This window comes from Ursus maritimus, unplaced genomic scaffold (assembly GCF_017311325.1).
Source record: "Ursus maritimus isolate PB19 unplaced genomic scaffold, ASM1731132v1 scaffold_7, whole genome shotgun sequence".
NCBI classification, from domain to species: Eukaryota; Metazoa; Chordata; class Mammalia; order Carnivora; family Ursidae; genus Ursus; species Ursus maritimus.
Genome location: NW_024426885.1, coordinates 17,934,087 through 17,947,508, shown reverse-complemented (window position 1 = coordinate 17,947,508; position 13,422 = coordinate 17,934,087). Strand labels below are relative to the sequence as shown.

Below are 13,422 nucleotides of genomic sequence, written 5' to 3'. Positions count from 1 at the left end.
GGGGAGGAGCAGGGCCTCCCACAATAAAAATGGAATCATGTCAGAGAAAATGGAGTCTGTGAAGTTTCTAGAGTTCAGTCGCCCACCTCCGGGCAGGAGAAAAGTCCTGCCAATGGAAACACACAGTAGCTCTATGGAGATGGGACTGTTTGAAAAGTACTTCCCTTGGCCCCTATTTAGCGGCCCTCTTCCTGGAGAAAGGCAAGAATTCCACCAAACCTTTAGTAAGATTTGGTATTAAAGGCTCTCAACCCACCAAAATTATTTCCTATACAGAGCTCAAAAATATCTCTACAAAAGCAGCTCACAGGTCAAGTAGAAAAAGAAAACATTCCCAATCTCATTGGTTTTCACTTCTTCAGTCTTGGGGAATTCACCAGGAAAAGGTCTCAAACACAATACAGCGGTCCAAACTGCTCTCCCATATTCAGGAGCAGCCATGAGAAAGATAATCAGGATGTGAGGAGTTGCAAGGAATTAAAAAAAAGAGAGAAATACCGTTAAGTGCATTAGTGTTTTAGTCAGTCTGCTACAAGAACCATTGGCAGATATGATGGAGTCCACTCTCTGTGTACAGGGGAAAATACTCATAGCAAAATAGATGGGTTCATCTTCGTCTGCTGGAGGTTGCAAAGAATTAAACACTTCATAAATCAAAGAAAAATTCCACTTAAAATTCAAGCCTTGACTGAAAGCAAAGCATATCTTCCTTCCTTTGCTTTGGATGGAAAGAAATTAAGCAATAATTTGAGAGTGAGACGTTTCCATTTGGAAACTACCGCGCTCACAGGAAGTCAGAGCTCAGGACTAGGCCTTCTAGGGACTGACTGACCCCATCCACTGTACCTGAAATGGCCTGATCCTGTTGGATTTTACTGATTGTTCACACCTTAGATAGAGCTTTACCCCAGGGGCAACATTCCTGAGATGCCTTCTGATAACAAAAGGTTAGAGAGCAGCCCCTGGAAAAAGAAGGCAGGGCAGGGTGGGGCTAGCAGCCCCAGCTTCTGTTCGCCAGCTTTCCTCTCTCCCAGAATGAAACTGGGTTCACTGCAAATTCACAAGCAAATGGGCCGGAAATATCTGGCAGCTAGGGCAAGTTCACTGGCAGGTCTGGCAGCAACAGCCCAGGCCTGGTCGCCCAGGAAATGAGTTCACCCTATCCAACTCGTCCCAATCCCGCCGAGCTCTGGGGTGGGAAGAGGAGGCCAGCTAGATGGCTCCCCCTACTGGTAGATTAACTCAATACCCCAGATCTGCACCCCTTGAATGGGATATTTAATGCATCCAACCGAATGGTCCTCGGACTTTCATGGGACCCCACAAACATCTTCAAAGAAAATACCTCAGAAGCTCTCTGGGACTTTAGCTTCTTCCTCAGTAAATTCAGGGAGTGGAAGAGTGAAGCCTTCTTTTTTTTTTTTTTTTTTTTTAAAGATTTTATTTATTTATTCGACAGAGATAGAGACAGCCAGAGAGAGAGGGAACACAAGCAGGGGAGTGGGAGAGGAAGAAGCAGGCTCATAGTGGAGGAGCCTGATGTGGGGCTCGATCCCAGATCGCCGGGATCACGCCCTGAGCCGAAGGCAGACGCTTAACCGCTGTGCCACCCAGGCGCCCCAAGAGTGAAGCCTTCTTTGCCTTTCAACCAGAAAGTTGTTTGTTCTCCTTTGCCCTGTGGGAGGAAGAGGAGAGGGCTGGTGAGTCACAGAGGAGGAAGGGCTGCCCGTGAAGTGTGGCCTCTGAGCAGACCACTCAGTCTCCCTTGTTTGTTGACTGAAAATGTTGTTCTTAGCCAAAGGGCAAGTAAGCGGGAGCAGCCTCAGCGGAGGAAAGGCCTCATTACAGGTGAAATCTTGATTTCCTTGGGCTTTGCTGATAAGCTTAAATGGATAGTCAGCAATGGCCTAGGGGGTGAGGGCCTGTCAAGGTTGAATTTCGCTGCAAAGGAAATCTTAAAAAAAAAAAAAAAATCTATCGAGCTCTTATGATCAGTAGGGCACCAGATGAAACACCTCATATAAATGTTCACATTTAATCCCCACATCTACCCTTGGAAGGCAGTATTATCACCATTCCCATTTACTGGTGATAAAACCAGGACCCTAGATCAGATAGCCGGTACAATTCAAAGCTTAGTCATACTGCTGCCTTCTAGAAAAATCTTCTCCTCACCTGAAGTCTGTTGATCAAATACAGTATGTGAGGGCCAGGCTCAGCAAACTGGGGAGTTGATGCCCCCCCTTCCCTTTCACTTCTTTCCATGCATCTCCATACCCACCCAAACACCTAACATCATAATAACCTCCCACCATTTCCCCCATGAACTTCTCCAAGATGTCCCCCATGCCACCAAAGGCTGAGGGCTATCAGAAAGATGAGAAGGCATCATGGTGTGTTTCAGACAGGCTGGATGGAAGAGAAGGCAGAGGGGAAGCGAAAAGATATTTAGATGAATTGAGATGAGGTCCTAGTGCCCCCAAGCCAATGGGCCTCTGTCTCCTCTCCCTGGGCACTTAGATGCAGGAGAAGGGACTCCATAGAGGAAATATGGGCATTATAATTCCTGGGCTTGTACTTGCTGTTGCTTTATAGAAGACTAGACTGGGGTGTTCCAGCAGAAGCCAGGAGACCATTTGCTGCTAAGAGAAAAGAGGTATCGGGGCGCCTGGGTGGCACAGCGGTTAAGCGTCTGCCTTCGGCTCAGGGCGTGATCCCGGCGTTATGGGATCGAGCCCCACATCAGGCTCCTCTGCTGTGAGCCTGCTTCTTCCTCTCCCACTCCCCCTGCTTGTGTTCCCTCTCTCGCTGGCTGTCTCTATCGCTGTCGAATAAATAAATAAAATCTTTAAAAAAAAAAAAAAAAGAGAGAGAAAAGAGGTATCCCCCAAGGCATTGGGCTAGTTGGGAACTAAGATGTTTTCTGTTATAGATTCCCTGTTAACCTTTTGAGGGAGCCATACAACTCTTGTCTGAAGGAAGAAGACCTGGGAGTCGCAAGAGCCTCCACATGGACCTTAGCGGTCTCCACACACCACAGCACAGAGATGCACTCATCCCGTCAGCTTCCTCAACCTCTCCATCAGAGACCCAAATGGGGCAGGTGGGGTGCACTAAGTCGGTCTTGCCTTGACTGGAATGGTGCCTCTCTTTTGCAAATCGTACCCTCCCGATGCCAGCAGGGTGCCTGCAGTGCTCTGAGAGACGTGAATCCGGAGAGCTGCCATAAAGCAGTTCCTGCCTCGTTCGTTACTGACTTGGTTGTGACTTCCATCCGGGGGTCAGTGGGCAGGGGCTGCTGTGCAGAGGGAAGGCTACACTGCTCAAATTCTTGGGCTGCCAGCACCTCTCATTAAAGCTAATCACAGACAACCTCTCTGAAGTCTGGGACACTTGGGGTAAGACCCCACCAACCATCCAGACATTCTTCAGACACTATTGACATTGCTCACGCTTTTACATGCTCAGTTTAGAAACAGCAGACAGAACTAACTTCACATGCAAGCTGGTACTCCTCATGGATGGAGGTCCACGGGGCTCCTCAGGCTTCCTGGGATGGTACTGGAGCTCGGACACATCACTGAAAACATGGTTCACAACCAGCACTGTGTCCAGAATCAGGTTTGGAGGCTACATCAGCAGTCCCACTTTCAAGATTTATCCTCAAAAATCTTGACTCAGAAGTTTAAAGCGAGGTTTAAATCAGAGTTCGAGACTTGGCCGATTAACTTGAACAATGAAGTCATCAGAAGAAAAAATATGTATGTTTTTATATATTGTGGAAAATTTAGAAATCTGAAAGAATGTTAACCTAAACATTTTGATACTTAAATCCCTAAGTAATTATTTTTTTCTAGCTAATAAACATCTCCGCTAATATATACCATATATTGTCTAGCAATAATTAATGCAATAAAATTACTGTAAAGCAAAAGAATATGATATCCTCTGGAGTTCCTGGCCATAGATTAATTCTGCATCACCAAAACTATACTCTGCATCAGGGATGGGCAAATTCCACCCACCAGCCAAATCCAGCCCACCACTTGTGCTTACAAATAAAGTTTTATTGGAACATGGCTACACCCATCATTCACTTATAAATGGCTGCTTTCACACTACAACAGTAGTTAAGTAACAGAGATTATGGCCCATGAAGCCTAAAATATTTACTGTCCCGCCCTGAACAGAAAAGCTTGCTGACTCCTGTTTTTCCTTTAAATGACCTTATTATATGTGTACCTGACAGTTGAGAATTGAAAATCTTGGAAGGAAGTTGTCATGTGTGTTTCCATAGAAAGCACGGTGCAAAACCCTGTCTGCAAAGTTTGCGATCAATGTTGTCTGAGGTGGATAATGATCTTATCCCCCAAACGGAAAACAGTAGACGAAATGAAAATGGGTCTTCTAAAAATACCCTCTGGTGAAAGATGGGGGGGCGGGGGACAGTGACATTGTGTTTGCCAAGTGCTGTAAATGACACCCACGCAGACTGCTGCTTTCCGTTCTGGATGCCATGTTCACAGTGTGTCCGAACAGACGGTAGCTGGGCAGGGCGATTCCCACCACGCCAGCCAGCACGGGACCTACAAGGAGGAGAACGGAAGGGCGCCCCCATCTGCGGTTCCCAAGGGCTGGACCGCATGGCGCACGTTGTCAGTAAAGGCAGTTCAGCAGGTATCTAAGTGCCCTCTTCAGGCGGCGTGTGGCCGCAGGTCTTCGGGTTTACAGGGAGGCGACCCACAGAGCCCATGGACTTCTGGTGGGAAACAACGTCCTCAGTTGAGGACGAGCTGAATGTTTGTAACCCCCTCCCTCCTGCGCTCGCAGAAGCCCTACCCCTCGAGGTGATGGGATTAGCAGGCAGGGCCTCGGGGAGGTACGGAAGTTTAGACGCGGTGGTGATGGTAGAGCCCTGGGGCGGGGGTGGGAGGTGGGGGGATTAGGGGTTAGTGCCCAGGAAGCCGGGACACCACAGCTCACCCTCTTTGCTAGGTGAGGACACAGCCAGAAGGCAGCCCTGGGTGAGCTAGGAGGAGGGTCCTCACCAAAACCGACCGTGCCGAAACCCTGATCTTGAACTTCCTGCCTCGGGGACTGTGAGAAAATTAATGTCTGTGGTGTAAGCCGCCGAGTCTGGGGTATTTTGTTTTAACAACCAAGCCAAGACAGAAATTAATGATGATGTTCTTCGTGCACTAGAGATGTAAACAAAACAACCGCGGCACAAGTGTGGGAGTGATTAATTCTGATGAGGGGCCAGCTTTTATTCTAGTCAAGCCTTGGAGACAGGTAGGCGCAGGTCTCGCTACATACCCTACAGGGCCCAGGCTAAAATGAAAGTAAGGAACCCCTCATTCAAAACCTATTAAGAAATTAATTAAGAAAATAAATAATAATTATTATAATATTGTAACAATACAATATTATAGTACTAATTATAGTAATAATATTATGATAACATTAATAATTAAGAAACGAAGAAGAGCATTAAACCAAGTACTGGTTGCTTCTGCACAGGTCACGTGCCCATGAGTTTGACCAAAAATGGACCAGATCAAAGGGCATTTGATACAGAGGCATGGGGGTCGGGGGGGCGGGGTTGGGGAAGCAGCCCCATATAACTGTCCTGCTTTTCGGTCTCCTCCTAACTTTTGGTTCAACACCTTGGAGTCTCTGGGTGTCTTCGCTGTCACCAAGTAATCTGGCTAGCTGGAAATACATTTACAGAGACCATTCAACCTTTTGTTTCCCTTGTAGATGTTACCATTCAGCTTCAGGGTTCTCAAAACCTCAGACCCAGCACTTGAATCCAGAACCACCTGGCCCCATACCTGGACCCGAAGGCCCAGCGCTGTCTACCTGTGTGGATGCCAGTCCTGAGCCTGAGCTTCTCCTCGGGCACCTGCCCGATCTGGAAGTTGACAGTGGCACTGAGGAAGTGCAAGGACATCGTGGCAGTCTCGTCCACGTGCCGGATTCCATTGCGGATGGGAAGTCCACTAGCCACCATGTACGCATCTCCAATGGTTTCCACCTGAAAATAAAGCAGCAAAGTGGCCTTGCTCTGAGGCCCCCCGCTTTGAAGAGTCACGCTCCCTGACCTCCACTCCCTCTATGTCCCAGCATTTCCACAGGTTTCTGCCCTCGCTCTGTTTCTCCCACAGAGCCTTCCTTCCCTGAGCCCTCCTGCACACAGCTACTGCTTTCTCCTCTGAACTCTGATAGTGGTGGCGACCATATTTCCTCAACTCAAGTTCAAAACCAGTTAAACAGGCAGCAGTGTACGAATGGGGTACATCTTGAAGGATCACATGCATCCATCGAGTGGAATTCGTCTTACCCAATCTGAAAAGTCTTCACCCCATGCAAGGGCTCTTAGACACATTTATATAGGTGTATACATGAGACACAATATATATGCTTATACTTATTCATAAATGCATATATCTGCCTAATTTGTCCTCTTCTCTCCCCTAATAAATTCACCTTTCAGATCCCTCCTTCACAATAGAGAATAAATGACCAGCGTAAACTTGAAAGTTACTGCCCTTTCCAGTTACATTTGCATTTTAACAGAATCCAAAAATGAAGCAGTAAAGGGGAGATTTCAGGCATTAGCCAGGCAGTAAACACACCTCTATTGGTCACCCCAGAATTACACAAAATCAACCAGTACCCAAGTCCGATTGCTTCTAGGCTACCTCTCCCCACCATGGGGACATACGTCCTTTAGACACTGAAACCGATTTAGTATTAGCTGGTGGAAAACGTAACAGAGAAGATAACACCAAGAGGAAATCCCAGAGGACGCCCTCCTAGGTCGATCAGCTTCCGTCTTGGGATACGTGAGACCTACCCTTTGAGATTATCCACACCACCTTTTCTTTCACCCTTAAACAGAGGCATATCTTTGGGGACCACTGGGGGATAACCATTAAGGAATATGTCCCTGGGGGACATGACCACACTGTCCCCCAAATCTCCCCAGCCCCGGGGCCACAGGCAGAGCCTTGCAAATGGTCAGAGCTTGAGCACCTGTGGCTGCACCAGGCATGCGTGAGGTTGGGCACCCTGCAGTTGGGATCCGGCCCCACCAGAAAACTCAGAAAACACCCAAAGCAGCTATCATCACTACCGCTTGAGTGAAGGCAAATTATTCATTTTTGCTCTCCTTCCTGGAAAAATCATCTTTTATGCTGGGTGACCACTAGGCAGATCGTTGTTTCTCACTTTAGCCCCAAGTCTGATAGTCCACACGTGAGAGTCTGTCTTCACCGGCACTAAGTATCACAGTGGCAGAAGTGAGACTCACGCAGCGTCCCAAGACAACCTTTAAAGGAGAGTAAATGGGAGCCTCTCTGAATACAAAGGAAATATATTCAGGAGTGGGCTGGAGGAATTAGTCAGTAGAAGGTCAATGCCTCTTTAGACATGTGTTTACTGCAAGATACAATAATGGAAGGAAACAAGGAGCAACTGGTGATTCTTGACAAGCACACACATCGGTGATTAATCAAGCCCTTTCCTAAGAAAACAAACAGGAATAAAATATTGAGTTTCTGCCATGCCCTGAGATAGACTGCCAGCCTAAAATCGAGCCTTCCCCTGGCTGACAGCTAGGGCTGGGTCCACCCTCACTCCTGCTCTGGAGCCCGCCGACAAAGACGGCGTGTCCTCTCCCAGCCCAGGAGCCAACGGTCTCACCTTATACACATCCCATGTTTTAAGGATGTGATCAAATAAACTGTACAGGTCGTTAAGGAGATTCACAACTTGCCAGGGGGAGCTGAGAGAACACAGCTTTGTGAACCCAGCAATGTCGGAGAAAAAGATTGTCAGGGACTCAAAATGTTCTGGTTCCACGGACCTTCCAGCTATGAGCTGTTATCCAATGAAGCTGAAACCAGAGAACAGGGATCAGTTTAGAACAGACTTACTCATCTGGTCCCCTACAAACCCCAGCAGAGTCATCCTTATAGATCCTTTTGTTTCAGTGGGTTAGGTTTTTGGTTAACAAAATCCCACCATCTAAAGGGATTCTTTTGACTCCCATTTCTCCACCTTCATTTTCTCTAAAGACATACTTTCAGTGGTGGGTATAAATTGGAGGAGGGAGAGCGGGTAAAGAAATGCTTTTACAGTAAGGATCTTCTCCTTGAGAGCATCTCATTTTCCCCTATTGGTTATAGAGTTTGATGGTAAAGATTCAATCTGCAGATGTGGGAGGGAAAGGAAGCAGCACCAATCCACAAATCAGTATTTTTGCTTTAATCCACCAATCTCAACACCCTCAAATCCCCGACCCCACCTCTTTGTCAAGACACACGGGAAGGGTGCTGGAATTTTAGTACCAGGTGCTCCTGCCAAGTGTTTAGAGAGAGTACAGATGCAGTTACAACCAAAAATGAAGCGAGTTTTGAATCTGAAGTCATGGGAGCATATCGTATTGTGCAAAGAAAGGTTTTGGAGTACAATCTCAAATACTGGGGAGCTAGCAAATCAGACCCGTGCAGCTAGAGCGCCATCTAGTGGTCGCTCTCCTGTTGCTGCAGCCATCATCTTTTCTGTAAGACATTCTCTAGTCCTGTGAATTCAAGGGCCTTTGCCCCTATCTCCTTTCACAGGGTGGACCAAAAATTACCTGCAAAATGCTTCACCCATTTTAGAAGAACCTGACTTCCTCTTATTAAAGGAACAAAAATAAATGTTCTCTCTGCAGGGAGCCTTTTAGATAGTGATGCTATTACTTCTTGGATCCCTTGAAAAGCTCCCCCACCACCACGCCCCGCCCCACCCTCTGGAATGCCATCAGCTGGTTGGTCCTCTCTTCCACCATGTCCTCCAGGTGGTTGGCATACACCTCCGGCTTGCTCACGAGACTGTCTAGGATGCTCACGTGGCTTTAAGAGAACCCCCACATTAACATCTTTTTCCAAGAACTTTAGGGCCACAGTGGAGCACGACTTTCAGCTATACATTCCAAGGAAAGAAAACATGTCTTGCCCTTCAGGTTCTCTGCTTCAGGGCTGCCCATGGACAGCAGTGAAATGACCATGGCAATGAGGCCACGCGGCAGGACAGAGGCTGCCTTCTACCAGCTCTCTGACCTTGACTGCACTCTTCATTTCCATGAGCCTCAGTTTCTTCATCTGGAAAATGAGGATAATAACACATACTTCCCAGGGCTTTTGGGAGGTTCAGGGAGACAGTGGGTACACAACGTCTAAAGCTGTGTGTGACACTTAGCAGGCACTCAACAAATGGTGGCCCTCCCCCACTTCCCAACATGCTCCAGATCATTGTCATGGTCAGTCAAAAATGTAGATTTCAGGACAGGTTTTGTTCTGTTTTGTTTTTCCGAATAACACCAGCTGTTTTCTTTTCAGATGACAGATGTAAGGGGCACTTCTAGATCCCACAGACTTTTGTTTTAGAAGCATCTTCAGAAAAATCATGTAAATTCCCCATTTTTCAAATGAAGAGACTGAGGCTCACATAGGAAATAGACTTGCCTTAACATAGGAGACCAAATTCTCTGAGTAAAAGTCATGATTGGCCTGAGACATACCATTTAAAACAATTTTGGTGTGGAAAATGCAGAACACAGGGCTGTTGTGTTCAGAACGCCTAGCAGAATGGCCAAGCTAGGAGCAGATGCCAGACTCCCAGCCTGGGGCCCTTCTATCCACTCAAGCTACTTCTAACATGGCTGTACCTGCATATGCTCGATGTGCCGAAAGACGACACAATTATCCTAATATGAAGCAAGCTACTATCGAGGAAATTGCTTGGGAGGCATGAATAATTTAACAGCTTACTCTAAGGTTGGTGAATAGTTTCTTACCCCATAGTCCAACCCCAACTGATGAGTCATGAGCCTCGGAATGAGGGTTTGGAAAACATTCTGGGGCCATGTCGAAATTCTCTGGGAAAGAGAACCTTGATTGATTAGTGGTATCTAGAGCGGACAAAGGAGGACAATGGAAGTGCTGATGTCCGATACATTTTGCATCGTTTGTGAAACAAAGGGAGAATTTATCACTCTACTTTAACCAGCATGTAACACCGTGCTTTGCAGGTGGCAGGCGTCTAGTGGGCAGATGATGAATGAATGAAGGAATGGGTGAATGAATGAATGAGTGGAGGAATGAATGAATGAATAGAGTGAGCCACACAGGAGCAACCACAGCCATATAGTCTTAAAATTCTAATGGTTAAATGATTAGTAGAAAATGTTCCACATCTAACTCACCCTTTGGAACCGGCTTCTTGTAGAAATTTCCTGATGGACGAGAAGTGGGCCTTTTCTCTGGAGATTCATCCCAACGTGCCTTCACCAGGACCACAATCTTCTCCTTGCCCTTCTCCTCCGACAGGGAAGGGAGAAGTGGAACTGACACCACGGGGTCTTTGATTCAGCTGATGATCTCTGAAATTCATGTGGGGTGTAGACAGCCGCATGTCTGAAAACGTTGTATCGCTTAGGACACTTGAAATGTATGTGCTCTTCAATTTGCAAATTGAGTTTTTAAATAAATTGAACAGATTGGAATGTCAGAGAAATCTGAGTATTTTATGAGAAATGCTCTGAAGCCTCCTGGAAAATGAAGAATCCTACTGTAAAACATATAAGCACCTTCTAATGAATCTGTTTTTAGATTAAGTTGTTGCTGTTTTCTAATAGAACTTTTCTTGAAGTAGAGCATATGTATGTCTATGTGACTTCAGGAGTGTCTAGGAATTGGGGGTGCACCTTATGCAATTTGTATTCCATATAAAATGTCACATAAAAGTTATTTTAGCAAATAATAAATGTTACCACCACATGCTGCCTCAGTGTCCAGCTTTGTAAACCTCATTTCTTTCACTTCTGCATTGACTTCTGACATTTATGGAACATTCTGCTTATCCAGGTTTTGTAGCGGAAATAATAATTTGAGAACAATGTATACAAGTTTTGGTATAAAAATACTATGGGTGTAACAACATGAATGAATCTTTTTTATTTATTTAGTTATTATTTGAGAGAGAGATCAGGAGCAGGGGGAGGGGCAGAGAGAGGGAGAAGCAGACTCCCCGCTGAGCAGGGAGCTCCTTGTGGGACTTGATCCCAAGACATTACTAAGCATAAAAAGGTAGTCTGAAAAGGCTACACACTGTATGGTTCTGTTTCTATGACATTCCAGAAAAGGCAAAATTATAGAGACAGGAAACAGATGAAAGGCTGTCAGGAGTTTGGGGAGAAGGTGTTGAACAGGTGAGGCACAGGATTTGTTCTGGGTAATGAGACTATGCTAAATGATACTATACAGGTGGGTACATGATACCGTGTATTTGCCAAAACTCATAAAACTTTACAGCACAGAGAGCAAACCTCAAAGAACACAAATTCTTAACAATACCAGGATATTGGACAATCCCAGGATAGCTGAAGACCATGACAAAAGAATGACTTGAGACCATTAGGAATAAACAAAAGGACCCATTCACAATGACTGTTCTAGTCGGCAAGATTGCGTCTCACGAGGGGACAGAATAAGAACTCTGCAAGTGCCACACACATATGCCGGGACTGGATAAGCAAATACATGGATGGCAGATGGTGGGAGCCAGGATCTCCCTGTGGGGAAGGGAGGTTTGGATAAGTGATAGGGAGACTAGGATAAATGAACCATGTGGTAATGATGTTGGAAATGTCAGTATGAATTCATAGGTACACCTGGGTAGATACGGATATGGAAGAGTGTGTACACAGAGGTTAGTGTAAACACATGCCCCTGGGAGGAACTAGACGCAACAACACCCCAGCAGCAATGAGCACACCCAGCGTCTAGGTCTTGGTTTCCAATATCATTCTCCAGTAAAAAGAACCAGGGTTTACGTACCCTTGACACGATGGGACGAGCATGATAATTTACCTCTGAGGCCTTCCTCCCAAGAAGTAGAAGCCCAGTCTAATCATGAGGGAAAAAATAATTAGACAAATCCCAAATGAGAAACATTCTACAAAATACCTGGCCAGGACTCCTCAAAAGCACAATGTCATAAAAATCAAGGATAGTCTCTGGGAAACATTCCTGAGGAGCATGGAGTAATGGCTAAATGCAGTGGGGTGTCCTGGATGGGATGCTGGGGTAGGAAAGGACACTGGGTTAAAAACTAAGGAAGTCTGGGAGCACCTGGGTGGCTCAGTCAGTTAAGCATCCAACTCTTGATTTTGGCTCAGGTCATGATCTCAGGGTTGTGAGACTGAGCCCTGCATCGGGCGCCATGCTGGGTGTGGAGCCTGCTTTAGATTCTCTCTCTCTTTCTCCCTCTGCCCTTCCTTCTCCTCATCTTCTCTAAAAACAAAACAAACAAAACAAAAAACAAAACAAAAACAAAAATAAAAAAGTCTAAGGAAATCCGAATTGTGGCTTTTACTTAATGATAATAACGCAAGTTCGAAAACCGTGTAAAATATTATCTTGTTTTTGTAAATGTACATAGTTGTGTTTCAGTGCACATTTTTCATGCCTAAAAATAATCTGAAATAAAATACACCTTAAAAAAGGATATGCTATGGGTAATTGTGTTTTACGTCCCAAACAAAGTAGAATTTGAGACACGGGACAACAATGGTTTAAGGAAGTGACTGGAGAATTACTATTGCTACATTCTCTGCTTTCCTGTATTCAGCTCTAAGAACTAACATGGAAGAATCAATACAATGATATAAACTTTGAACCATGGGTTCAAATTCACACCGTTGGTCTGCCCCTCTGAACACACACGTTCATGAGCTGGTCACGTGCAACCGTCCTTCAATCTTCAACCATCCACGGTCACGTTATTGTAATTGTTCTTCTTGGGTGTGCATCAGAAGTGGGGATGGGGGGCTTGTTAAAACACAGATTCTGGGCCCACCCCACAGTTTCCAATTCAGAAGGCCTAGGGTTGGGCCTGAAAATCTGCATTTCCGACAAGTACCCCGGGGATGCCCATCCGGCTGGTCCATGGTGGCCCCAGGCCAGTGCCTCTCAAGCTATGGGTCTTCAACACCATCTGGGAACTTGACAAAAAGGTAAATTCTTGGGATGCCTGGGTGGCGCAGCGGTTAAGCATCTGCCTTCGGCTCAGGGCGTGATCCCGGCGTTATGGGATCGAGCCCCACATCAGGCTCCTCCGCTAGGAGCCTGCTTCTTCCTCTCCCACTCCCCCTGACTGTGTTCCCTCTCTCGCTGGCTGTCTCTCTCTATCAAATAGATAAATAAAATCTTTATAAAAAATGTAAATTCTCAGGCCTTGCTCCAGACCTACTGAGTCAGAGACCCTGAGGGTGGGACCCAGCAATTCTGTGTTTCAACAAGTCCTCCAGGTAATTCTGACGCCCACTAACGTTGGAAAAGCACTGGTCTAGTATGTGCAGAGAGTCAATAT

At 46.1% G+C, this 13,422-nt stretch overlaps 1 protein-coding gene across 1 annotated transcript in view; it reads right to left on the bottom strand.

Annotated features, from left to right (window-relative positions):
- Window positions 1-4,046: 4,046 nt before the first annotated feature.
- The window catches only part of LOC103659237 (guanylate cyclase 2G-like), a 41,785-nt gene continuing 32,409 nt past the window's right edge, over window positions 4,047-13,422 (bottom strand). Inside the window, 4 exon segments of the mRNA XM_040624321.1 lie at window positions 4,047-6,037; window positions 7,708-7,900; window positions 9,848-9,928; window positions 10,256-10,600. The gene's annotated coding sequence lies outside the window, so the exon portion shown is untranslated.